This window comes from Schistocerca nitens, chromosome 2 (assembly GCF_023898315.1).
Source record: "Schistocerca nitens isolate TAMUIC-IGC-003100 chromosome 2, iqSchNite1.1, whole genome shotgun sequence".
In the NCBI taxonomy this organism is placed as follows: Eukaryota; Metazoa; Arthropoda; class Insecta; order Orthoptera; family Acrididae; genus Schistocerca; species Schistocerca nitens.
In genome coordinates, this window is record NC_064615.1 from 981,102,215 (window position 1) to 981,129,717 (window position 27,503).

Consider the following 27,503-nt stretch of genomic DNA (forward strand, 5'->3'; position numbering starts at 1 on the left):
CCACCCCTCAGAGCAGCTTTTGCGAACGCTTTGCAGCGTGCCCGGACCGTGAAGTTTATCAAGAGCGCCCTCGCAACTTGGCAAACTCAGCCGCGGTCCTGTGTCGCTGAATTTCAAGGAGCAGGCGGCACGAGTCGCCTTTAATGAGGAAGTTAATCACCGGGAGAGGGGTGGGGTACAAAAATGAATGCGCCGTCCGCGTTTTAATTCCCCTCCGCCACGGCAACATCGCTGCAGCTCTTAGCTCTTCAGCACAAGTTGGCACTAACTGTCCCTCTTCCATTCACTTGGCCCCGACGCAAAGGATTTCAGTCTTCCTCTTGCTTTGTCCTTTGCGCAGCCCGTTCCCTGCTGGAACGGTCGGCTGTCCCACGAACTTGCAGTTAAACAGTTAAATGGTCGCGATATCAACTGTGAACAGCAGTTGCACGGAAATAACTTCACCCGAGCTCAGATTAAGCTTTCATTTTAAAAGGTAAACTGCAACGATACCACGGCCATATCAGACACCCGTACTTTGATGCACGCGTGCATCCTAAAACCACAGTCTACAACAGGGCTTCCCAACCTGTGGTCCGCGGACCCCTTAGGGGTCCTCCGGCTCTTTCTAGGGGGTCCGCGGCCACCTTTCACCAAATCGTGTAAAATAATGAGTAAAATTACTGTATAAAAATGTGAAAATCAAATTCATCACTATTTTTTTTTTTTTCCGTGTGATCCCCAAGCAGCCTTTGCGGTTCCTAAGTGAGAACGCATACACAGTTTAGTGCCGGAGAATGGCTTCTCAGAATCGACTGTTTCACAACAATACGGGGGTCGTTTGTGCCCCAGCTCACGGCGCTAGATGCGCTGAAACCTTTTACGCATGCGCGGAGCGAGCTTTGTCGACCAATCACAGCGCTCGCTGGCACGTATGCGGCCCCAGGCATCATTAAATGTTAAACTTGCTTTGTCAGTGCACTACCTATTTCATAAGTCGATTTTTGACCAGTTTATTACTTCTAACATGGATCGGTGGCTGAAGTCAGGATCACTGAAGAAGGGTGCATTTTCTCTATCGCCTTCACAAGAAGGGGTGTTTCCAGTTGAAATGAATGAGGAGGGAGGACGACCAAAGGAAGACTTTACATACATTTGAACATTTTTCTTCGGATTTCACGAACCCCCCCCCCCCCCCCCCACACACACACACGACTGTTACGAAATATGCGTGCTCCTTACACAGCAGTAGCCAAATAGTGGAAGTGAACAGACCATAAGCGGCAGCTTGTCAACAGAGAACAGTTTGGACGTGACGCTGATTGCCTTGGAGGAAGACAGCTCCATCGTGTGAAATTTCAATTACCAAGTAATTTTAATCAGGCTATAGTGTTTTGAACAAAGTGAGTAAATCCACTAGTAAGTGTCTGGATACAGTAGGAATTCAAACTGGATCGTTAATTTCAAGTTGTTTTCATTCATCTCTAAACCAAATACTATTGATACTTCGAGGGGGGTAGGGGAGGGGGGTCATTGGGAACATGGCACTTGCATTAAGAAGCTTTCAGTTCCCATGGGTTTCGCTCTGAAATTTAAAGTTACTGTGCTCTTGACTGACTAGGGGTCCGCCATGGATTTTCGACTGAAGAAGGGGTCCGCCAGCTGAAAAGGTTGGGAAGCCCTGGTCTACAGGAACTGCACTGCGGAAAAAAGGCGCGGTACAACGCGGCTCTATTTAATATACCGTATTTGAACTGAAGCGGCGCAACAATGCGTAGAGAATTTTGTATGTGAGTCGTTCGAAACTTCCGAGCAAAATGGACGAAAGTGACATGGATGTACAAAATTGTTAAGGCTTTCGTGGCCACTTGTTGACAAACTGCCTATTGGCTTCTGTATCGGGTTCTTCGGCCGACGTTCATCTAACGATTTTACTGACGTTTCGCCAGCACGACTGGCTGGCATTGTCAAAGCTTCACCCTCCATTGCCGGTGGTGAAGTTTATGTAAAATCATTAGATGAACGTCGGCCGAAGAACCCGATACAGAAGCCAATAGGCAGTTTGACATGGGTGTGATGATAATTTGTTTGTTATGCGAGGAAGAAGGCTATAAATTTATATTTGGGTGAGCGTTGGTGACCTTCGAAAGTACAGTGATGTGGGGATCTTTACGGGGCCAGGTTTAGCAAAAGAACTGGAAACAAAATCTTGAATATACCAGGCCCAAAAGAATTACCGGGTATGAGAGTTCGACTGCCTCACGCCATTGTTGGAGAAGCTTTTCCATTACAAACCTATTTGATCAGACCTTATTCTGGTATGCAATTAGATGACCAACCGAGAAAAGTATACGTTAACAGGCATAACAGAAAGTTTCAGAAAGCGCTTTTCGAATTCTGTGCCAAAAATCTAGGATTTACTGTCGCAAGAGTTCTCTCAGTCCGGAGAACTCAGAGAACATGAATCTTGCCCCTTGTGTCTTGCACAATTTGCTCAGACACGATACATTGTTGTTTCAGTGACAGTAGCGCCCCGAACAGCGATGTACAAATAATGTTGGTTTTAATTCTTTTTCTAGTTAATTTATGAAATAGTTACAAAGTTACTAAATCCAATGCGTTAGTAAAATATCATTATTTATGAATAATCGTAAAATTAATGTAAACAAATGCAAAACTCCCGAATGAAATGACATAAGCCGCAATATACAGGATTTGAACAAAAATATTGAAAGACCACTGGCATTCTAAACACCTTCCAGTCATCTCGGAATAAATAAATGCAGGACCTATGTCGTTTTCAAGGGAATCTTATGCCATTCTTCCTACAAAATAGCCACAAGTTCAGGCAACGATAATGGAAGTGAATGTCGATCACGCACCCTTATCTCCAAAGGAGACCAAAAGGCTCAACAATATTGAGATATGGTGACTGTGGTGTCCAGCGTAGATGTGACACTTCATCCTCGTGCTCACAAAACCACTCCTGGACGATGCGACTGCAGAATAGGTCCGGTCGTCTCGGAAGACCAGCATCACCATTGGGAAACAAACACTGTACCATGGGATGTGAAATATTGCTGTATCTCATTGCCCTATCAGAACCCCTCGGAGAGCATTAAAGATAAACACCAGTCCTAACTGCCTGATTGTAAAGTGACCTGTTTCCAAATTACATACAAAAATAACCACTATTTCAGTATACATATAATTCGAAAATGATGCTTTGCTGGTTAACATTATTCTTATGTGAAAAACACAATATAAATGTGAAATTAATACTGTAACTAATCGAAAGAAATGTAGCACGTGGTCAAGATGTACCAGTAAACCTATCATTATAAAATTACTACAGCAAATTAAATAGAACATATAAATAAAGCACGTTAATTGAATCTCCGATATATGTTAGCACTAAAATTCAGGCACTAGTTGATTTGTTATAAACAAATTTAGAAATGTAATTGTTACCTGTAACATAATTAGAAAATGTTATATTAACCCGTAACTAAGTTGAAAATAGGTTCACATTGTTCAGCACTGAGATTGTAAATTTTTAGCAATGTGTATCTCATATTCGGTTTAACTTTTAATTGTGATTTTACATAAAATTGTAATTTTCATTGGGCCGGCCGCGGTGGTCTCGCGGTTCTAGGCGCGCAGTCCGGAACCGTGGGACTGCTACGGTCGCAGGTTCGAATCCTGCCTCGGGCATGGATGTGTGTGATGTCCTTAGGTTAGTTAGGTTTAAGTAGTTCTAAGTTCTAGGGGACTGATAACCACAGCAGTTGAGTCCCATAGTGCTCAGAGCCATTTGAACTATTTTGTAATTTTCATTGTCTGGAATTGTTAACAAAAGTATAAATAGAGGTCACGCAGGCGCCTTGGGGCACTCGTTTTTTGGCTAGGGTTGCGAGCAAATGTATTGTAGGCTCACTCGTTTGTTGATTGTTATGAACTCTGTGTCGTTTGATGTCAACTTCGGGTACATGTGATGTAACCGGTACAGTTCACCAGGCTCGGACACCAGAATCCTGGAAATATATTGGTGTTAAAGATGCACTGTACTTTGGAATTTATTTGGGAGTCTTCCGCAATCCTTTTCATAGGCTGCACAGCGACGAGACGAATCCAGGAATTTTACAACACCCCGAGAACTAAACAACTCTCACTGTTGGTAGAATTGACGTGAAAACAACAGCACATCGACTGGGCATTTAAAAAAAAAAAATATTGCAACGCGGAGGTGGGAAAATACAAACATCTCAGATGGACCTGATCAGCCAAAATGATCACATAATTCCTGGCAGTAATGCGACCTTGAAGAGTAACCATGGGGCACATCGAGTACCACGATGTGATATCCCCGCCGTGTTTCACTCTTGGGATTTAAACTAGGCCAGAAGTTGGAAATAGTATGAAACAAGACTCATCCAACCGAGTGACATTCTTCCACCGCTCCACGGTCCTGGTTTTAAGGCTTCGGCACAACGTTTTTCTGCTTACCGAGCGGGGTTGCGCAGTGGTTAGCACGCTGAACTCGCATTCGGGAGGACAGCGGTTCAAACACGCGTCCGGCCATCCTGATTTAAGTTTTCCTTGATTTCCCTAACTCGCTTCAGGCAAATGCTGGGATTGTTCCTTTAGAAGGGCACGGCCGACTGCCTTCTCTAATCAGATGGAACCGATGACCTCGCTGTTTGGTCCCCTCCCCCAAATCAACCAACCAACCAACAAACGTTTTCGTGTTACGGGCACTTGCACCACTGTAAGTGGTTTTGTATTTCCGCCGCGCGGGATTAGCCGAGCGGTCTAGGCGCTGCAGTCATGGACTGTGCGGCTGGTCCCGGAGGAGGTTCGAGTTCTCCCTCTGGCATGGGTGTGTGTGTTTGTCCTTAGGATAATTTAGGTTAAGTAGTATGTAAGCTTAGGGACTGATGACCTTGGCAGCTAAGTCCCATAAGATTTCACATACATTTGAACTTTTTGGATTTCCAGCCCATCCCGCTTCTGGAGCTCCCTTCGTGTTGTTTTGATGCTAACAGAGTTCGCGAGTGCCACATTTAAGTTCTGCAGTGACTTTTGTATCCGCCGTCCTCTTCTTTTTCGTCACAATCCCCTCAATGACCGTCCGTCACGAACACTCAACACACACTTCCGTCCGTGTTGTGACTTTGCGGTTGATGTTTTTCCGCTTCCCTGTATGCGGTACAAATCTTTGATATGGCGACTCTTCAAACGACAAACACTTCGATCGCCATGATTGCGGAACCTGCCACTATACAAGCACAAACAATTTGCCCATGGTCAACTTCACTTAGCTCGGACATAATGGACTCACAAGACAGAACACTGTTGAGACCACGGCTGACACTTGCATTCTGTTAGGGACACTGCACGGCGCAGATCGTAGTCAAACAAAACACTGAAACCTGCAAGCTTCACTAGCATTTATATTTATATCCAAGCATTCATTTCTCGCGATTTTTACATATTTTTGTTCAGCCTCTGCACTCCTGAAAAAAATGGTGTAACTAAATGGCTATCCCGAACCCCGGAACTAAGTACCAGTTGCAGGTTGCCTATCTAATGAACGAGTGAGGTAGCGCTGTGCTTAGCACACTGGACTCGCATTCGGGAGGACGACGGTTCAAACACGCACCGGCCATCCTGATGTAGGTTTTCCGTGATTTCCCTAAATCGCGCCGGCCGGAGTGGCCGTGCGGTTCTAGGCGCTACAGTGTGGAGCCGAGCGACCGCTACGGTCGCAGGTTCGAATCCTGCCTCGGGCATGGATGTGTGTGATATTCTTAGTTAGGTTTAATTAGTTCTGAGTTCTAGGCGACTGATGACCTCAGAAGTTCAGTCGCATAGTGCTCGGAGCCATTTGAACCCTAAATCGCTTCGGGCAAATGCCGGGATAATTTCTCTGACAGGGCACGCTGTTTGGTCCCTTCCCCCAAAATCAACCAACCACTCTAATGACTTCCAGAGCTACAAATATTTGATTTTCAATATTTCGCGCAATTATTGACCGAATTTAAAAATTTAAAATGCTGTCATAATCTAATCATCCGTTAAACGTGCAACACAATAACCCAAGTATTACAGTTATAAACTGCGTGTTTCTCTTGAGACAATATAGCTGACGGCTCGCAAATACCCGGATTTTATTCATCTGGTATTTGAGAATGAAAGCACTTAACGATTTCCAACAAACTTTACAAATAGCTTCAAAGCTTTACGAAACGTTTTCTTTTTTCGATGTTTGAAGACAGTTATTTAACACATGAACTAATTTGTACAGCAATCAGACGTCTGAAACTGTTTTATACATGGGACTGCAATTCTATAAGGAATCGGGGGTTTACTGGTACTTTAGCACATAATTTCAGCTTACTCCTCTAAAATCAAGAAAATATATGGTATTTCATGCATAAGAAGAATATATTTCTGTTGCTATCTATTCTTATTATGTCAGGCAAGTGTCCTTACACACAATTTTGAACGGAGTCTAATGATTTGCAAATTTTTATGCGTCACACGATTTTCCAATAAGAAAATAGTTTGATTTAATCTAATTACTTCTTCTTGAAAAGACAGTCGAAGAATTTGACCTTCGTGGCTTTGATGTAGCAACAAATTCAGAGTTGGTTTTTTATCTGTTAGAAAAGTTTGATTGCTTTTTCCGTTTTACCAATACGTTTAGGTGGCTTTTTTCTCTTCAGCTATGGGGGTAGCGGTCTAGTGGTGCATTAAATACTGTAGGTACAGTATTCCACCGCAATCCCTATGAAGCTTAGTACTTAACGGACATATCTACCTACATAATCCTTATGTAAACAGGGAAAAAATGCGACCTTTGGTGGGGTTTTGTCACTGTACTAGCAAACAACATATTAAAATACGTTTTAAAATGATAACAGACGTGGCGTGGTCAGATGAGATAAGGGTCGTATTTTTCCTCTTTGTGGATGTTATGTCTGAGGTAGTTGTGCCCATTACCGACTCGGTTGCGCGAAACCCTTATTAGGAATGTCATCACATTGCTACCATCACACAGATGTGCGGTATTACGGATTGCAGTTGATTATAGCGAATTAGCTTGATAATACCGAAGTGGGCAACATTAGTTAGCCAGCCGTGGTGGCCGAGCGGTTGACCTCAGCTGTTAAGTCCCATAGTACTCAGAGCCATTTGAACCATTTGAACATTACTCAATCGCTAAATACGATTTAATAATGTGGTTATTTCCCAATACAATAGACTACGCAGGAAAATTACTTCCCTTAAGAAATTTACAACGGCCGCAGAGCGGAACACATACAACAGTATTTTATAGCCTACTTCCGATGATCAAATGAAAGCGTTCGTCACAAGTGCTCCAGAGGAATATTTTTAAAATCCCAAAAATTTACACTGCTCTCAAGCGACACGCAAAATACTCTGGGGCTACACACAATATATTTAATGTTCTCTAGAATTAGTTTCATCTACAAATATTGTCCAAAATAAAATACACTCTTATACTTATTGGCACGCTGAAATATATTTCCCACGTTTCATTTCTACACCCCCATCTCAGTGTGTCCCGCCGAGTTCCCAACTAGATATGGCAACCCTGTACACAAGACAAGTAACCCAGACAAAATCACGTTAATCACATGTACTACAGTCGACTGAACGTTAATTCGAAGTTCAAGGTATCTACAAAAAGTTAGAATAAATGAGAGCAGCTTTAACGAAAGTTTGACTGATCAAGGTGGAATCTGGAAAGAGTCGAAAGTAAAAGTATAATTTAAAAAATGTTAATGTAGTTTGTTATATACAGATTTCTTTACATAAACAGCTAGAACTCAAATTAAAGGGAAGTTGATTTTTACATACTTCATTATTTTTTATTTATTTTAACATTTCCAGCGAAAAAATTTCCGAGAGTACATTTGAAAACTGCTTTCATTCATTTTCCCATGCTGAATACACTAACATCACTTGCATTTTCTCCACGATTCTTCTTGCAAACGAAGTTTTTAGTCAGTGAGCTGGTACTCACTAGCAGTGAACCCTTCAGTGACCAGACTAATACCGAATGACGTAGCGTTATTTTAAGCATGTAGCCTCCGACAGCTATGTTTTGCCCTTTTCGGTGACTCAGCTATTTTTGCAGCTACACTCTCTTCGGACACAACCTCGCCGGGTCCGCTTCTTCCCTTCATAAAATACGTTTTCAGCAATCTTCTCTTTCTGCCTCACGACTGTCCACATCGTGGTTGGTGAATCGTGAAAGTTTTCATAACATTTTTTGGTTTTCCCCCTCCATATTCCACAGTCTCAATGACCTGCCTCTTTTTCTGTGAAAGTAAAATACCTACTTCTTTCAAATCATTTTTACAACCGATTTTTGATGTTCTGGTACTGCAATAAATTATGCATTGATGAGAAAAAAGAGGAGTATCAAGAAATAAATTAATCTGAACAACTGACAAAATAATTCGAACAACTGATTGTCCCATAGCCGATAAAAAAAATAATAATAACTTCGAATTTTAGTGTATTTGTCATGATTTAGAAACTGAAAGCAATTTAAACAGCCCAATTGCTGAAGAGCAGAAAGAATACTTCAAATGAGGCAAGACGCTTTGGTACATGGTTGGTGAATAATGCAACCAGTCATTCACAATATGATGGATAAATGATCTGGAAAGATGTCTTTGTCATCCTCAGTCATTTGTGGTTAGTTGTGTTGTTCATCAACAATCCTTAACAGCAGCAGATTTCTTGAGATCCAGCATGAATAATGTAAAAGTTGTACGCAAATTTCTCAGGAGTAAATCAAATGCAGTTCAGCACACAAAGTTCTCACGTTTATGCCTACTGAAGTATAGCTATATGTACCAGAAGTATACCTATGAACGAACACAAAAACCTTGTCCCCCCTCCCATCCACCTTCTCTCTCTCTCTCTCTCTCTCTCTCTCTCTCTCTCTCTCTCTCACACACACACACGGTCAACTGTTTGTAAACCATCAGAAAATGAAGGATTTCTGCAGCAAGAATGGTGGCAGATAATGTTAAGTTCATTGCCATATTCATGTCTGCAGTGTCTTTCCTATGTAAATACTCGAAAATGGCTTTTTATACCAAAATTAGTTGTGTAATGAATTCTTACTAAATATCACGAATTGGACTCAAAAATTTTGCTTTCATTCACCACATTTCTAGCTGTTTTGCCCACTATGAAGTGCTTGATGACTGCAACTCTGATCTTGGTCAAATTAACTGCTTCGAATTTGGCCATTGGAATATCATATGCTTGGTTACATGTACTGTCATCTCATACTTTTTTGTTTCCATTTGCCACAAACATAACTTGCTTATGCTCAAGAGGCGGTAAGGAAGAAGTGGTTACCATCCCATTAATGATGACGTACCTAGAGACAGAGCTTGGATTGGGGGAGAGATGGGGAAGGGACTTTGCCACATCCTTCTTAGGGCAACCAGAGCGGTTATTTCACTTAAGTGATTTACGAAACACACATTTGGATGGCAATTTGAATCACTATACTCCTGAACGTGATTCCAGTGTCTTACCACCGCACCAGTTTGCCATGTCATGCTAACAAATAAAATACTCAAGCAGATCACAGATCACAAGTTAGCTCTTAGAGCTCACTTGACATGCTGCAAACGAACTTTGAACTCACATCTGTCACCTACATGCATTCACTTATGTGGCACATAAATTCAAGCAAACGTGTTTGTGCAAACTGCCATGTTCTAAAAACACTTTAATCTCATGCTGACAGAACAATTGCAATGATCAAGGAAACATGTCCCAAAGACACTCAAGTACACTTGCACATGTGAGCTTGTCAAGCTTGATTTAATGTGGGTAGCCATATCTACCAGTGGAAAAAACACACACACCACTAACACCACAAAATACACCAGCTACATGGGAAGTTCTAAAATTTGTTGCAGTTATAACCTTATTTTTCCATGCTGCAAAAAGACTTCTTGTCTAGCATGGTGCATTTTACAGTGGCAAGAAATCAAAAAATGAATTTCAGACACCACTGTGTAAATGTCCTGAGCTTCCACCAGTCAAATCCTCAGTAAGCAATTTCACAATGATTCTTTAGAGTCGCCCAGACAGGAACCTAACCCTTCAAATTAGTATGTAGTCTAGTTTAATACTGATAAACAGTTGTTTTGTGTAAAACAAAATAAAAATCCATATATTTACTTACATATTGCACATTTGTATTATACAACAGTTGATTTTATTAAATGACATTTGTTTATGAAATACAAATTGACATAAGGATCCACAGTTAAACTAAAACTGTTTTCTTATACTGTTTATTTTGCCATCAAAGTAAGAGACCACAAACCACAGAAAAGAAAGCAGCGTTCAGAATATAAGATAATCAGTGATAAAACACAGAGAAATCATTAGAGCATACTTCTGCCACAGTCATGACTAAATATGACTCCAACTGACAATACATGTCATCCAAATTTATACATTTATCTGGTGACTGAACTATCCTCAGTGTAAACAACTAATACACTTCAACATAACTTGTGAGCAAGCCTAAAAGATTTGTATGAATTTAAATTGGAACATAACTGGCAACTAGAGCAGATGACTTACAAAGAAAGACATTCAATCTGCAATTACAAAACAGTACTGGTGATTTGATAGGTGGCAACTGAACTTATTCCTCATGGGAAGGTGATAATGATTTGATTTCTTGGAAGATGGCACTGTCAACTGACAATGAAAATATACAAACACACTGACAGCAAAATGTTGTTGACAAACATAATAATTAAAAAGTGTAGTGAGAAAATGAACCAAATAGCAACAGAGGTGGCTTAGCAAATACTTGTCATTTAACTCTGGAAAAATCCTAATTCATAGCACTGCCAAGGAACACAGAACGTTGCACATGGCAATCTCAATTTATTGAACTTTTTATGTTCCGTCTTTCATGAGAAGTAAGTTATTGGCCCAGTAAGGTCACTCAGATGGAAACCAATAGAATTTTCATAGACAGATTCAGCATATGATGTAGTCACAAAGACTGCCTTCTCCTGGACCAGAAACAATATAAGAGAGTGTTCGAAAATTCATTCCGATAATCTGACTGTTGATACACAATGCTGGCAAGATAACAGGTTGATCGGTACTGAACAAGAGCCTGTTAATTGATTAATTTAAAAATTCGTTAATTAAAATGTGACTTGTGCAAGGAAGCCATTAAATCACACTAAAGTCATCCATTCAAAGTGGACTACAGTGTGGAGTGAATTAAATAATGTTCCCATTTCCCCATTAATTAACTTTGTCACTCGTCAAGATGGTGGGTTGCCTTGAATTTTCTAGCTATTTGATTCAAATTTGTCCAGCAGGGACAACATCACTCAGAAACACCAATTTGTTGTGTCCTATAAGAACTGGCAACCAAATGGCCTGGCAGCCTAATCTTAAGATGCCCGAGCCACACCTCCAGTCTGGGCCACAGGAACTGTTATCCCTTTCCCCTCCGGTTAAGTTGGTACCGGGTACCTTTTCGCATATTGTGGAAATGCAATATGTGGGGATGCTCATGTTAGTAAAACCCAGAGGACACCAACTCTCAACCCAGTTGTATGCAGTTATTCGGAGATGCAAAGACATGGCTCTTCGTTAATAGAGGTAGTGCAGAAGTGGCTGCCATCTTAACATTAGACCACCTAGAGGAGGTCTAATGTACTGTGGATTCCTAACGTGTACTATGAATACTAAATGGTATATTGCAGTGACTGTTATGCAAATTTCCACACTCGCATCCAGTTTTGTAGATATGATGGCAGTAGTGCAGTCAGCCACATCTTGCCACCTCTGCTCCTGCTTCGCACCTCAGCTCTCGTGGTTTACTGCTAACATAATAGAGGCAAACTTCTCATTAGCATTCTCTCTCTCTCTCTCTCTCTCTTGGGTCAATTCTGAACTGTATTGCTTCTTGGGATTTCATATGTCTTTGTTGTCTATATCTCGTGGCCTACAGCAGGAGAGAAGTTCACCACTGTGGTGATAATTTCTTGTTGGCTGTCGAGGGCTGCCTCATTTTGTGTTTTTATGGTTACATTATATTTGTAATTTAGCTTCTAAAAAGGTATCTCACTTTCTATAGCATTCACCTGTCCATTTTCAACAGCGATACAACTATACCCCCTGCAGGTAGGTGAAGAATCCAGCAGCCTATGCAGTCAAGGGGCAGTACATCAGCAGGTGAGTGAATATCTCTCTGGTTGTTAGGGAAAAGGTGTGGGTCTTTGATAAAAGTTTCATCCTAGTCACAACAGACAAAGTGCCTGTGTTAATCATGATAACTCTTCATTACATGCAGATGATAGGCACAAACTCCAATCACTAAGTAACTCTAGGATGAGAGGGATTTATCTGTTGCAAGAATGAGTAAAAATGAAAATCTTCACACATTCTGTCTCCTTGTTTTCTCAACTGAATTTTCCATTTAACAGAATTCAGTAAGTTAAATATTTTACAAAAATTCTGATGTCTCATTTATGCTGTGTCCACAGGTTATTATATTGAAAAGAACTAAAACACTGTTTTTTACCATTCCTCTCTGAGTAACCGTTATTGTTAGCCTATCTACTGCAAATAATTTTGTTAACAACTTACAGTTTTTCACATTCTAAACTAATAAATGATAATAATAATAAGAAGAAGAAAAAGAAGAAGAAGAAAGGCTACCATCAAGCATTTCCTTGTTTCAATAGCAATGAATCAGCCCAATAGAGTAAAAGCAGCCAGTATAACTAATGGATTGATACTTCATACAAAAGGTAAGTTTCATCATGCAAACATAATTATGAATTCAGAGAAATTCCTGTGTGTTTGTGAATGCATCATAATGTAAAATGCAACAACCACCAATGTTGGGGCTACTGTTGCAGTCAGCCTTCAAAGAATGATTACCTGGTGTGTTGCATAGACGTATGTGCTACTGGACCTGACATGGGTCTCAACAGAATGAATAATTCAATTTCATAACGTTACTCCCTCAACTACCACAGCCAGACAAAATGAAACAAGGAGTTGGATAGATAAAAAACTCTATTCACCAAGCAGCAGCAGGAGAAAATATATATGAAGGTTAAAGAAATGTGCAAGCTTTCAGAGCCAGTGGATCCTCCTTCTGGCATAAGGGTTGAAGGGGAAGGAAGAGAGGTGAAAGAAAAGGAGTGGCTAATGGAGAGAGTTACAGAAAGTCACCCAGAACCTTGGCTCAGTGGGGACATACCAGACTGGATGAGAAGGAAAGACCAATTGCTCGGGACTGGACCGGACAACATTTGAAAACCTGAGAGCTTAAAGGTGGAAGACAGGGTAATAAGCAAGACACAGATTACTGACAAAACTTAATGCAAGACTTAATAAGAGTAGAAAGCCAAGTGTATTGTATGTGGTAGAGGTGGGGGTCAGGAAAAAAGGCAGGTCAGAAAATAAAAGATATAGAAAACTAAAAGGGAGTGAAGAAAGAAATACTTAATAAGGAGAAAATGCTGAGACTGAGAGGCACCTGTGAAACGACACATGTTGTGTACCAGCTGTTATGTAAACACCATTCAGCCTTTTTACACTGGTATGACTACCACCAAGTTATCGGTTAGGATGAATGGACACAGACAGAAGATGCATATTGGCAACAAACAATACCCTGTTGTAAAGCATGCTCTACAACATGAAAGTCGTGACGTCAGTGCCTGTTTACTGCACACACCATCTGGATTCTTCCCTCAGACACTAGTTTCTGAGCATTCTGCAAACTGGCATTACAACATGTCTTTGGTTCATGCCACACACCTAACCTTAATTTATGAATGCACCCAGAAAGTTAAGTTCCAACAGCCGTTAAAGGAAACAAAAACATCACTAAGTACAAAATATTTATTGAAATATTTACAAAAATTCAGTGGCTACTTCTCAACATAGTCACCACCATTGTTGAGGCATTTATTGCAATGGTGCACCATCAACTGTGTGCCCAAACCCTACAAGTCTGCTGCCAATATCTGGAGCTACAAAGTCACTTCAGTCTGCACCTCAGCGTGGTTGTGGAAACATTTTCCTGCTGTAAAATGCTTCTTGAGACAAAATAGATGCAAGTCACTTGGGACACGGTCGGGGCTGTAGGATGAATGATCAAAGATCTCCCATCCAAACTTATTCGACACATTTTGTATGGTGTTAGCTGTTTGCACTGTTAGGCGCACAAGTGTAATGCCTCTCTGTCAACATCCCATGTCTCAGGTTCTGGATTGCCCTGCTCAGATTTTTCAGTGTCTGACAGTACCAGTTAGTATTTACAGATTCCCCTCATGGTAAAAACTCCCACAAGAGGACATTACATCAGTTCCAGAAGACAGTGCACAAGAGACTGTCTGCTTGAATTTGGTCTTCACAGGCAAATCACCATGCCACCAATGCACAGACTGTTGTTTTGTTTTGGGTTTGACATGCTACACCCACGTTTCACCCACAGTGACAACATGGTTGAGAAACTCATCACCTTTCTCTGTGCCTGCTGTAGGAATTTCAATGCTGCAGCCAGAAGTTTCATTTTGTGTTCATCTGTCACTTTCCTTGGCGCAATCTTATACGCACTTTGTGAAAACTAAGCCACCAGGAGATAATTTCGTGCAACAGTGAGCAAGACAACTGCGGGAACTGATGAGAGAGTTCTGAAACTGTGAAGCACCGGTTCTGCAAAACTGCTTACTGCACACTTTCTATCAGTTCTGATGTCACCAGGGACAGTCAGCCACTACAGTCTTCATAGTGAAAATTAGTTTGTCCTTCAGTGAACTGCCTGCACCATTGGAGCTGACTAGTCACTCATAATGTTGTGTCCACACGTGTGGTACAACTGGTGATGGGGCTCTGCTAGAGACTGCTTCTGAGCTTGCAAAAACCGGATTACTGCATGAACCTCGCAGTCGGTGGGACACGACATTAAAGCAGCTATTTGATCCTAGTACTGTGTGGTAACCAGTGCCATCACAACTGAAACTGCACTGCATTATTCCCTTATACCTCCTCTCTATTATTCCACATGCACAATCCTTTCTGACAACTCGTGTCATCTTTGGACATACCTGAAACTTACTTTCTGGTTCTATGTTAATTTCTTCGGTCTCTGCATTTCTTCTCAGTAAATATTCCTTTCTTCACTCCCTTTCAGTTTGCAATATCTTTTATTTTCTGTCCTTTCTATTCCCCCCACCTCTACCACCTACAACGCACTTAACTTTCAGCTCTTATTAACTCTTGCATGATGTTTTGTCATTAATCACTGTCTTGCTTATTACTCTATTTTCAACCTTTAAGCTCTCAAATCTTGTTCACTGTAGTCCCCAACAACCAGCCTTTCCTTCTCATCCCATCTGCTAAGTCTCCTCTGAGCTGGGGTTCTGGCTGACTTTTCCACAACTCTCCTCATTTCCTAAACGTCGCCGGTCTTTTTCCTTTGTCCCTCTCCCTTCCTCTTTAGTTCTTATGCCAGAAGGAGGAGCCACTGGCTCCGAAAGCATGCACATTCCTTTAACCTTCATATATGTTTTTGCCTACCGCCACTTGGGCAGTAGATTTTTTCATCGATCCAATAGCATTGTCTCTGTCTATTTATATCTATACATATACTACAGTTAAACAATGGAAACTCCAAGTTGGAAAATCAACAATATTATGGAAAGGACTGCTGATGAAGTCATGGTGAATGGTAGTGTGTCTAAGTTGAGTCACTGTAGGAAGATACAGGACAAATTAAGACAAAATTTCCAGTTGGTGTAATAAATGGCAGATAGCCCTAAATGTGGAAAAATGTAAGTTAATGTGGTTGAGTAAGAAGATCAAACCTGTAATGTTTGGATTTAGCACCCTGCTTTGCACAGTGAAGTCATTTAAATATCCGGGCACAAAGTTGCAAAGTGATACGAGATGGAATGAGGTCATGTATGCATTAGGTGTGCTTGCTTATTGTTGTGCCTGTCTGCAACCCATTGTGTCTTATACATGGTGCTTTTATAATATACTTGTTGGAGGTTTTTTCCATATACCTCCTTGTGATGGTCAAAGTAAGTTCTCTAGTGGGACATCGGTCATTAGTATAGGAATCTGTCCACTCCATCAAATTTGTAAAACAATATTACTTTCAACATACAGGGGTTGGACAAAAATATGGAAACACCATGAGAAATGCATTTTTGAACTTAAATACAGATGCTATCAAAACCTGCTGTTGGCACTGTTGTATCTGACCACCAATAGAACCTGTGGAATCTCCTCAATATATTGCAAGTCTCAGTCATAGTCATTTTGAATGCATTTTTTCAGAGCTAAGTGAATTCGATGGAGGACAAAGTGTTGGTGCTCGTCTGGTAGGTGCTTTCCGTAACCAAGATACGCAAAGTTTCTTGAGGCACGTATCAAAGATTTATACCGCAGACAGGTAAAGTGGAAAAACATCATCTGCTAAGTCACAATTTGGACAAAAGTGCGTGTTGAATGATCGTGACAAGACACTCAATGATGTGATTGTGGTGAAAAATACGAGGACAACAGCTGCAAAAGTCCCTGCAGAACTGAATGTTGCACTTGAGAACCGTGTCACGACAAAAGCAACATGACAGGAGCTTCAGAAGCAGGGCATTACAGGGCAAGCTGGAATTCCAAACCCACTCATCTGTGATGTAAATGGTTGGAACAAGAAAATGTGGTGCCAAAGCCATAAAACCTGGACTATGGAGCAGTGGAAGAATCTCATTTGGTCAGAAGCATCATTTTTCACACTGTTTCCACCTTCTGGCTGAATTTACATCAGAAAAATGAAACATGATAGGTATTTGATGATGGCTTTGGCAGCCATATCACAGTATTCCATGGGCCTCATGCTTACTCTGCAAGGTCAAGTTACAACCAAGGATTATGTGACCATTTTGACTGATCAGTGATACAGTTACAATACAATTTTTGTTCCCCAACTGTGATGCTGTGTCCCACGAAGACACAGTCCCTGTTCACAAAACTCACATCACCCGCGACTGGTTTTGTGAGCATGAAGATAAATATTCACATCTCCTCCGGCCATCACAGTCACCAGATCCCAATATTATTCAGCCTTTGTGGTACACTTTGTAGATAAGGATGCAGGATCACTGTCCACCTCAATCATTGATACTTGAAATTGCAACTATTTTTCAGGAGGAATAATACAGATTTCCTACGAAACCATACAGGACCTGTGTTTATCCATTCTGAGATTGCTGGAAGCTGTTTTGAAACCCAATGAGTTTCTTACACCATATGAGACATGGTAATGAGTTATGTTTTTTGCAGTTCTCAATTTTTGTTCAACACCTGTACATACTTAATGATAACTTCTTACATTAAATTATAACATCAACTCAGTTCATGGAGTTTTACAATGAGAAACACCTACCTGAATCCCCCGTCCTCCAGGTTCAGCCTAAAGAATTACAGCAAATATGACTGACACATCTATTGTTTGGCCATATGTAAGGATATTACATAAAACCAAAGCATTCCTTAATATAAGTAATAGTGGAAATTATAAAGAATTACATGCTCTCTTTGATCGATGTGGAAGTATAACAATTAGACACAGAGTACTCAGAAGGTGCCGACAGGTAACTGAGTGCCTATGCCTCACCACCATTTAAACCAGAAGGATTTAGTGATAAGTTAACTAGCATGAGGGCACACCAAACCAGTAATGCTTACAGTATGAGAGCTAAGCTACAAAATCTTCATACCACTATCTAAGCATAAACACAATGTGAAATAACCAGGTTGTTTAAGACCTATCCCAACTGATAAGCTCTACTGCCTGGCTGGAATAGTGCCACCATGGGTATGCAGAACAGTGGCTGCCAACAAGGAGAAACTGAAAGTGGAACAGGACAGTGCCCATCCACTGCACAGACATAATCCACCACAGCAATGGCTGAGATCGCGAAAGAGCTTCCTGAGAACATCCGAGAAGCTCACCATTTCACCAGAGAAGGCAAGGCTGGAGTTATGGAAGAAGTCGACGCTTCACCTGCAGATGCCAGAAGCTGAAGAACTACCACCTGGACGCAACAAGAGCTGGCTGGTGTGGAAATCGTTAAACAGATTAAGATCACCAGTTGGACAATCCAGAGACAACCTGAAGAGATGGGGCTTCATAACAGAAGATATGTCCTGTGATTGTGGACAAGAACAAACCACAAGCCACGTGCTCCAGTGCCTTTTGTGCCCCACATCCTGCACGAAGATTGATCTCCTGCAAGCCACTCCAAGCACCTTGGAGGCTGCAAAGTACTGGGCACAGCCGCGCGGGATTAGCCGAGCGGTCTAGGCGCTGCAGTCATGGACTGTGCGGCTGGTCCCGGCGGAGGTTCGAGTCCTCCCTGGGGCATGTGTGTGTGTGTGTGTGTGTGTGTGTGTGTGTGTGTGTGTGTGTGTGTGTGTCCTTAGGATAGTTTAGGTTAAGTAGTGTGTAAGCTTAGGGACTGATGACCTTAGCAGTTAAGTCCCATAAGATTTCACACACATTTGAACATTTTGAACTGGGCATATGTAATATAAATACAATGTTGTAACACACACAGCTACACTGGCAGGTAATTATCAGTGAGAAAGGGACCACAAAGGGCATCATAAAAAGCAGAAAAACAGTAGGTATCAAGCTTACTGCAGAGTGTCGCAGATATTCTGTGTAGGAGTATTAATCTAGTGTAAATTAGCAGGAACATTGCTCGGTCTTGACTATTGTCACCAGGCTGAATGTTCACATGCTAGGAATGTTGACTGGTCTACATTGGTACAATGAATACGTCCTACTAACAAATGCATCATTTTAGCAAAGCATGAGGAGAACACCAGGAAATTTGTTCCAACCCCACTAATTTAGAAAAGTCTCCATTTAGGCTACGCAGCTACCTGAAAAAAAAAGGAGGGGCAGGAGACCACTGAGAGAGCAAAATGCCTTGCCATTTGGGCTACTGTAATCGTTGCTGACAGACTAACTGTGTTTCTAGAAATGAGCTGCTGGTTTAATAGTAGACATACTACCAAAACAAGAAACAGACACCAACAGATTCCAGAATAAACTGGGAAATGCATAACTAATACTATATTATAGTGGCAACTTCCATGCAATCCACTGAAGGTAACCAACAAAAATTCATCTGTTGCATTCTTGAGCTCCCTCCTTCTACATCTCTCCCTCTGGAAGAAAACACAACCAACAACACATACACAACAACTATGACTGACCAGAAACGGTCACCTCAAAGCAGTAGCCAAAACACTGTCTGTTATTTTATTTTAATATCACAATGTTGTGACACACCCATAATGGCAATAACAAAAGGAACAAAAAAGATCATGTTTCGTTCTAAAGAAGCAGGGTAGTATGATGGTTCACTGCATGGATTTCACCTAATCCGTTGTCAACTGCCCTACCCACTGCACAGCTTTAAGTAAGTGTGTATGGAATGAGGTACATTATAGGTTGTTTAATTGTTCATTGTTTGCTATGCAGTGTACCCTCACAATGTTGAGCTTCTTAAGCACTTATTTTTATTCTTTTTATGACTTTAGAACGACATATTTATACTGACAGTTATTTATGCTGACCTGAAAGGTTTTCATATATTTAAGTTTATTATTTTATGTTTTAACTCTTGTAATTTGATGTAGTAGTGTCTGTGTTTGATGCCATTTTTTTTACTCAACCTGACTGAATAGTAAGTATTAATGTGATGTACTCCTTTTGTAATTTTATATGTAAAATGATTTACTTTGAGAATCTTACAACAACGGAAATTCAATATACATCAATTGCACACTTACTGATATGCCAGTTGGGTTAACTGAACCTACCGATACCAGATGCTGCCTTTGACACATAACTTATTGACAGTGTGGCATGTGACACCATACATGTGCAAACAGAAAAAGAACACTAATAACATTTCTTTTGCATCTATAATAATTTTTGGAACGTAGGTTGTGGTTACATACTGCTCTGTAGAACTGCCCGAAGTCTAGGTTAGGTTAGGTTAGAGCATGACAGTTCATTTTGGTTTGGTGAAGCCAATAACTGTCAATACGAAATCTTGGATACGGTAACATTCTGATCTATAGTGTTCCACAGGGTAGTATGGAAGGTGATAATTAATTTGTAAATTGGCAAAGCCTTATCGAATGTCTCAGTTAATCCGAGCATTTACTGTAGGTTTTCACTTTCCTGCATGTAACTGTGATGATCACTATATACACTGATGAATGAAAACCTTATGAGAACAGTACATTATGAGACTGAATTCCATTTGGTGGTGTTGCGGAAATGGTGTCTCAGTAAAGAGCAGAGATGGATGAAGAATCATTCTAGTGACAATATGAGCCAGAAGTGGGGAAAATCCATTTACGTAAGCAACTTTGACAAAAGGCAGATGGTTATGGGCTGGCACCTGGGAACTAGAATCTAGATGCTACTGACAGGAGCATTAGATGTTGTAGACTTGTACACTCTGTAAAGCAGGATAGGGGGTGGTAAGTGGAAGATATAATGACAGAATACAATGCTAGTGTAGGGACAAGTGTTTCAAGAGTACACCATTAGCACACAGTGTTGAACATGATACCCTGCAAATAATACCGATGTGTTCCCATGTTGACTCAATCACATCATCAATTATGATTCCAGTGAGATTGGACCATGGACCAATACAAAGATTTTACCTGGTCAGATGAATCATATTTCTTGTTACATCAGGCAACTATCAGACCTGAATACACTGTCATCTACATGAATGGCTGCTTGAAAAATGTACCATGTTACAAATGCAGGCCAGTGGAGGCAATTTTATGGCACCCATGAGAATCATCTCATTTTTGTGTCTATGGAATGAAAACTGAGTGTAATCTAATCTATTCAGGACATTCAGCTGGGCTTCATGGGACCTGTGGTAGGTGACGACATCTTCCATCAGGAAGGCCACAATCTGACTATAGTGGTCTGATGAGCACGATAAAGAACTCATGCTGATGCCTTAACCTGATGAAACACATGTGGGTCATTATCAGCTGCCAGCTCTGCACCACAAACCACCAGCTCATAATTTATAGGAACTGCATGACCTGAAGGTAAACATCTTGTGCCACATACTTCCAGAAACCTAACAATAATTGGCAGATCCATGCCATGCAGAATCACTGCTGCATTATGTTCCAAAGGTAGATCAACACATTATTTAGTTGTTGGTCTTACAGTTTTGGCTCAACAGTGTATGTGGTTTCAAAGGACACATTTGTCCATTTGTTTCCCCACCATTAGTGGTGATCATTAAGTTTTATACCATTTGTACTTACTGTTGAAATAATAATCACTAAGCAGTTTGCAGTGTTACATTGTAATCTGTATCCCACCTTTGGATGCAAATGCCATGTTTGAACGTACACTGGAATGTTGTTTTAGACATGTACTTGTTGTAGGTATGTTTTCACAGCCACTATTAGTAATTGTGTCTGCACCTACGTGTATCTACATTACCTATGGTGCACCTGCACAGATTTTTTATGGTATTGATTAGTGGTCTCTCTTGGTTGTTGCTGTTATGTTACAGAGTTGAAACTGATCACAAGTGTAAGACAAAGCATTTAATCCAGTTGAACAGCCCAAGTGGAAATGCACCTGAGGTCCATCAACTATCTTTGTAACTGTATGGAAAGTAGCATCAGTGCACACATCATTTTAATTTCGTGAATTGACTGTGGCATACATATGTATAGCTAAGGAATGGGAGAAATGAGTGAGCAAATGGTGAAGGAATAATAATGAGCAGAAAGAGGATTAAAATGGCAATTTATCAAGCATGAAAACATCTCTGAAAAATGTTATAAATACGATGATTACAAATTGACAGTCCTATTCTTATTTCTCTTCCTTCTTTATACAAGGTAATTCAGTTACTCTTCATGTGAAAGAAAATATACGCCAATTCATCACTTTTCACTTTAAATTACTTTATTAAGGATGTGATTGAGACACTATTTCCAGTTCTCTTTATATCGTGATCACTGTGTTTGCTCTTACCTTGCTACCTTTTTACATCTACATTCTGTTTTACTCATTTCTTTCATCCTTCCATGTGGCGGCGTATTCCTCTTATATACATGATGTCTTTTTTTTTCCTGTAACTTACATCAGATGCTTCACACTGTACACCAGGATAGCTGATGAGCAGCTGTGCAAGAGCAATGTAATTGTATTTTCTATAACTCAAAGCATTTGTAAAAACTATTAGCACTTTTGTAAAAGCTATTAGTGCCAAGTGTTACATTAATGATACATGTGACAGGACTGGACTTCTGCTGATTATTTTGGACAACAATGAATTTCTATACTCTTGTTATTCTTATTTAATGGTGGTTGAACATCTGTTCTCTCATTCATGTGTCAATAGTTGTGAGAAACAATCCACTACTGGAAAAAATTGAATTTAAGGATTTTTTTCAATAGTCCGACTTTCATCAAACTGTGTAATAATTATCAACAATCATGTTATTTATTTAAATTTATGCAACATTAATTGTATCAAAGGGACACATGGTACATTTTCATCATTACATAAAAATGTGGTTGCTCCGTCAGGTCACTCTGAAAAACAGCTGTGTGAGCACAGGTTTTTCTTTGAATTGGAATGCAACTAATAAAGTGACTACTATGTACACTAACTGCCTTTGTTATTCCGCACTGAGTATTCCTACCTGTATCCACCACAAAATTAACACTAAGCACTAATGAAAGCATTTTAATAATTACTATGTGTTATGGGATTATGCCTATGCTGTTGTAATTTTGTATTATTTTGGGGACACAGTAACTGTGAGCAAAAATCACAGCCCCCAAAAATTGCCCCTGTGGAAAGAAGAAGGAAATAGAGGAAGATGGAAGAGGTAGTATCCATTTGCCTACAGAAGGATACTGATCTGTATCTGCATCAAGGGCATGAAGACTCCCTCCATCCCGGCAGAACACAACAAGCACGTGGGTGGAACTGATCGAATTACTCAAAAGTTGAATCAGTATAGGATAAATATCCGTAACAGGAAATGGTAATAGGCTCTTTTCAGCTGCTTACTGGGTGTCACTGTACACAATGCCTGCATATTCTACTGCAAAATTGAAAATACAATTTCTCATGTAATACAATTTCTCATGTATATTTTCATGGAGAAATTGTACTGGTATACATGAGGAGGTATGCAACAGCACTGAAAGGACGTAATCCCAACACTCCAGTACTATAGTAGATGAGCACTGGTTTGATGGAACGAACCATCTAATTGTGAAAATACAGGAACTAAAAAGAAAAAAAAGACAATGTGTTGGTATAAACTGTAAGACATCAACACCTACCCATTGCAAGAAATGTAACTTGGGACTGTGTTCAATGTTTTGCTGCTTATCATACCGAGTAATTTGCTGTTGTTGTCTTTGTTTTTCATTTGTGATTTCTACTCATGTTTCATTTGTTTCTTTCAGTACAAAAATGTGTGAACTATGTTTTGCTTCCAGTAGTGGTTAGAGTTATCTATACGATAGAGCAAAAAAACTACTCACCAAGCAGCACCAGGGGAGCACACACACAAAAGGGTTTAACTTTTACAAGCTTTCAGAGCCAGTGGCTCCTTCTTCTAGCAGAGAGTTGAAGGGGTAGGAAGAGGGGCAAAGGAAAGGGACTGGAGTGGTTTAGGGAAAGGGGAACAGTTCAAAAAAGTCACTCAGAACCCCTGGTCAGGGTGGACTTACCGGACTGGATGAGAAGGAAAGACTGATTTTCGTTGTTATAAGATAGAGAATATTACACCAGAAAATAAAAATTACTTTTTCATGTTCAGTGCTTCTTTTAGAGTATAACAAACAAGATAAAGGTAAAAAACATAAAAAATTAGCAAAAAATGATTTGGGCACTAATGGATAAATCAGTTCATTCAAAATAAAGATTACATAAATTTTCATTTGTGCTGCATATTCATCAGTTTTGGTTTTCCATGATGAATAATGGTACAGCTTCTCAACAACTGAGTAAACTAATAGCAGTGGAGACAAAAACTGCAACTGTGAACATTCACCAATACAAATGATTTACATTCACCCATACAAATGATTTACAATCATCATATGTTGATCATTATGTAAACATTTATCTCAGTCCAAAAGTATCATGAAGTCTTAATCTTCCCTGTGATTGCTTCAGGTCTTCCTATTAACCAAAAGATCGCTGTGACACAAGATTCTGAGTAATTTTAGTTTGGTTAAAGAGCTGCCTTACATCTTTGGCTTTATCCTTCCTGAACACAAAATGCTAAGAAAAAATCATAAACTGTGTCCTCTAAAACAAATTTACGTTGCATATTTTTAATATTTTGACAACTATTAAGCTATCTAAATCTTTGGCTGTGTGAGTTTCAAATTATAAATAAACAAAACAGAACCCTCATATTTCTTATCACTTCATATTTCATCCGAACTTCTATCCCTTTAGTACTACACCCTTATCGGACATCTGCATTCAGATATTATTTTGATATAAAAATAGGATGATAGGTAATTTTTCTGTTAGTATTAACTACAATTTCATTTGTATTCCATTGCAATCATATAATTTGTCACAGACAAAACTCATTGGTTTTCACAGGATTTATCTATCTCTAATGGCCTTGAAGTTAGGGAGGAAGGTGTTAAATTCTAATCATTATCAGTCTTCTTAAATGACAAACTTATTCATACTGTATCAAATACATGAATGTGAGTAAATACTGATGGAAAGGATCTTTTCCTGGATTTAGAGTTTCAAGGTTTACTCCTTATTACATCTTGCACAAACATAATTTTCATTTTTGCAAACAAATGTGCTATCTTTGTCTAACTCATACTCCAGGTCATCGCATATATCTTTAAGTATCACTGCCTAATGACAAAGAGAAGAAATGTCAAATGTGTACTTATTCGTCCAGCAACTACCATAACATTTGACAGAACTTCTAATGGAGACAACATTCTCTACATCTTCCTTGCTTATAAAGAAATGAAACAGCATTTACACAACTAAAACATCAAATTTGAGGTCCTTCAAAATTGTATAAAGATGAGAGCTGACACTGTGTCATGCAGTGAGCAGGCAGTTCATCATCTCCCTATTTTATAAATCTTCTCGTTTATTAATTCCAGTGGTTACTAAGGTGAATGTGACTGCAACTAATATGTTATGAGTGCTTGTTAAAAATACATATTTCAACAAAATTTTTCAGTGTACTGCGTAATCAATGAAATTTTGGGTTCAGGTACAGAGCTACAGGTTGTTCATTGCCATACTGATATATCCAGAGCTGTAGCTACAGTGACAGTTTCCAAATCATTCATAAGATGGCCGGAGAGTCTATACTCAAAATGTCTACATCATCTATTACACGAGAAAGTCACTTATGTGGTCCTCATTAACCCAGATTTCTGATTTATCCACATTAGCATTTTGTTTCCTTTCCCTTTTTTTAACACAAAAATGTGCAGTACATGTGGCACCGTAGGCACCACAGAAATCAAGAGCCCCTCATTTCCAGCTACTGTTACTACAGTCAGAGAGTATCTGCTCCTCATAGAGTTAAGATGTGTACCAGTATTGGTCTTTTGTTTCCACGTTTGCAGTGTGCGTGAGTAAAATGACTTTCAAGTAAAAGATAATGGTTGTTTCAATAGACAAAAAGTTGGAAGCACTAAATGGAACAAACAAAGAATAACTGCTGAGAAACGAGGCTGCAGAGTATGGTGCAGTTACACGAATTGTTTTCTTCTTTGTTTTTTGGCCTCTTTCTTCTGGAGTTGCAGATATACAAGTTGTATAACGCATATGTTTGGTGTTAGTGAAAGTGCTGTGCCATAAAATCCAACACATGTACATGAAAGAACAGGAAGAATTACTTAAACAACAAAAAAACTGTGAGCAACAGTAAGAATTAATAATGTTTATGGTAGTAAATTCAAGTGAACTTTTCATTATCTTAGCACGCAAAATTTTAAGAGAAAAAGACTATACTGTTACAGTGTCCACTGAATATCCTTTAGAATGAAGCAAAACATGCTTGGTTTTAATTAGACTTTCATAAAGTTGCAAAAGAAAGTAAGTAACATCAATTATGTCAGGCTTGAAGAACCACCAAAAAGAAATTGAAAACTTCTGCTTCAAAATGATGCCTAAAGACAGTTTGCAGTACTACCATACAATAAAAAAAGCAAGAAATGAAAAAATGGATGAAGCATTATTCACTTGGTTTAATGACACAAGAGGTCCAGTCTAATGTAGCATGAAGAGGCACTAAACTTGAACAGCAAGCTATCAGATGATGATCCTAACTTCACAGCCAGCCTGACTGTAAAGATGGAAGCTCACATGGCATATGCCAGCTTTCATTGTAAGTTGAAAGTTTTTTGGGAGCTACAGCAGCTGCAGAAAACTTCAAAAACAGATTTATAACACAGATAAATTTGTACTTATTTACTGGACGTTACCCAGTAATATGCTGACTTTCAAATTAGATTTCTCAGCTAGGTGTTATAAGACTTGTAAGAATCAAATTACAATTATGGTTTGTAGCAATGCATTCATAAGACACAAAGTCCCTCTCCTGTTGAAAGAAAAAGTAATACATGCAGCGAAACATGCTAATGGGTTCTGTTTGCCACTTGTCTACAAATCAAAAAATAATGCATATATGGACAGTGGTATTTTTAAAAACTGGTTTCATGATGATTTTGTGACAAGTGTAAGAAGATATTTGGAGGAAGAGAGTCTTCTACCAAAGGCCATATTGTTTACTGACAATGCACTGTCACATCCAAGAGTGGAGCAGCTCATCAGTCGTGAAATCAGAGTGAAGTTCTTCTGTCCTAAAGTAACAGCTCTTCTACAACTGATGGATCAAGATGCACTGATGAACATCAAACGTGTACACAGTACTAAATCACACCAGCTACTCCTTCTTCTTCAGTTAATTTACTGGGTAAATTAACTATAGAAAAGGGAGCAGCTGGTGTGATTTATGTGTTTAAATACGTAAATATTAAAGAAGTGACTTTTATAGTTGCATCTTCTTGGGATAAAGTCACCAAACTATCAATTCCGATGTAGACGATAGTGACATAGATGCCTGGTTGCAGAATGATAGTCATACTGGTTACAGCTTCATGACCAATAAAGAAAATTTGTATTGCTGCCTAATGTACTACAGGAAATGACAGTGATGACAAAGTCAGCAATGAAAGTGGCATTTCAGGGGAAGAAATAATGCCTCCAGTGCTGGAAAAATCAGTGGTTTACCTACAACATCAGCCAGAAGCAACTCCAGCCGAACTGATGTTAGTAAGAAGTCTAGGCAGTTGT

The 27,503-nt window shown here is 39.7% G+C and overlaps 1 protein-coding gene across 4 annotated transcripts in view; it reads right to left on the reverse strand.

Annotated features, from left to right (window-relative positions):
* The window catches only part of LOC126237311 (disks large 1 tumor suppressor protein), a 963,837-nt gene that overhangs the window by 506,302 nt on the left and 430,032 nt on the right, over positions 1-27,503 (reverse strand). The gene's annotated exons all lie outside the window — the stretch shown is intronic.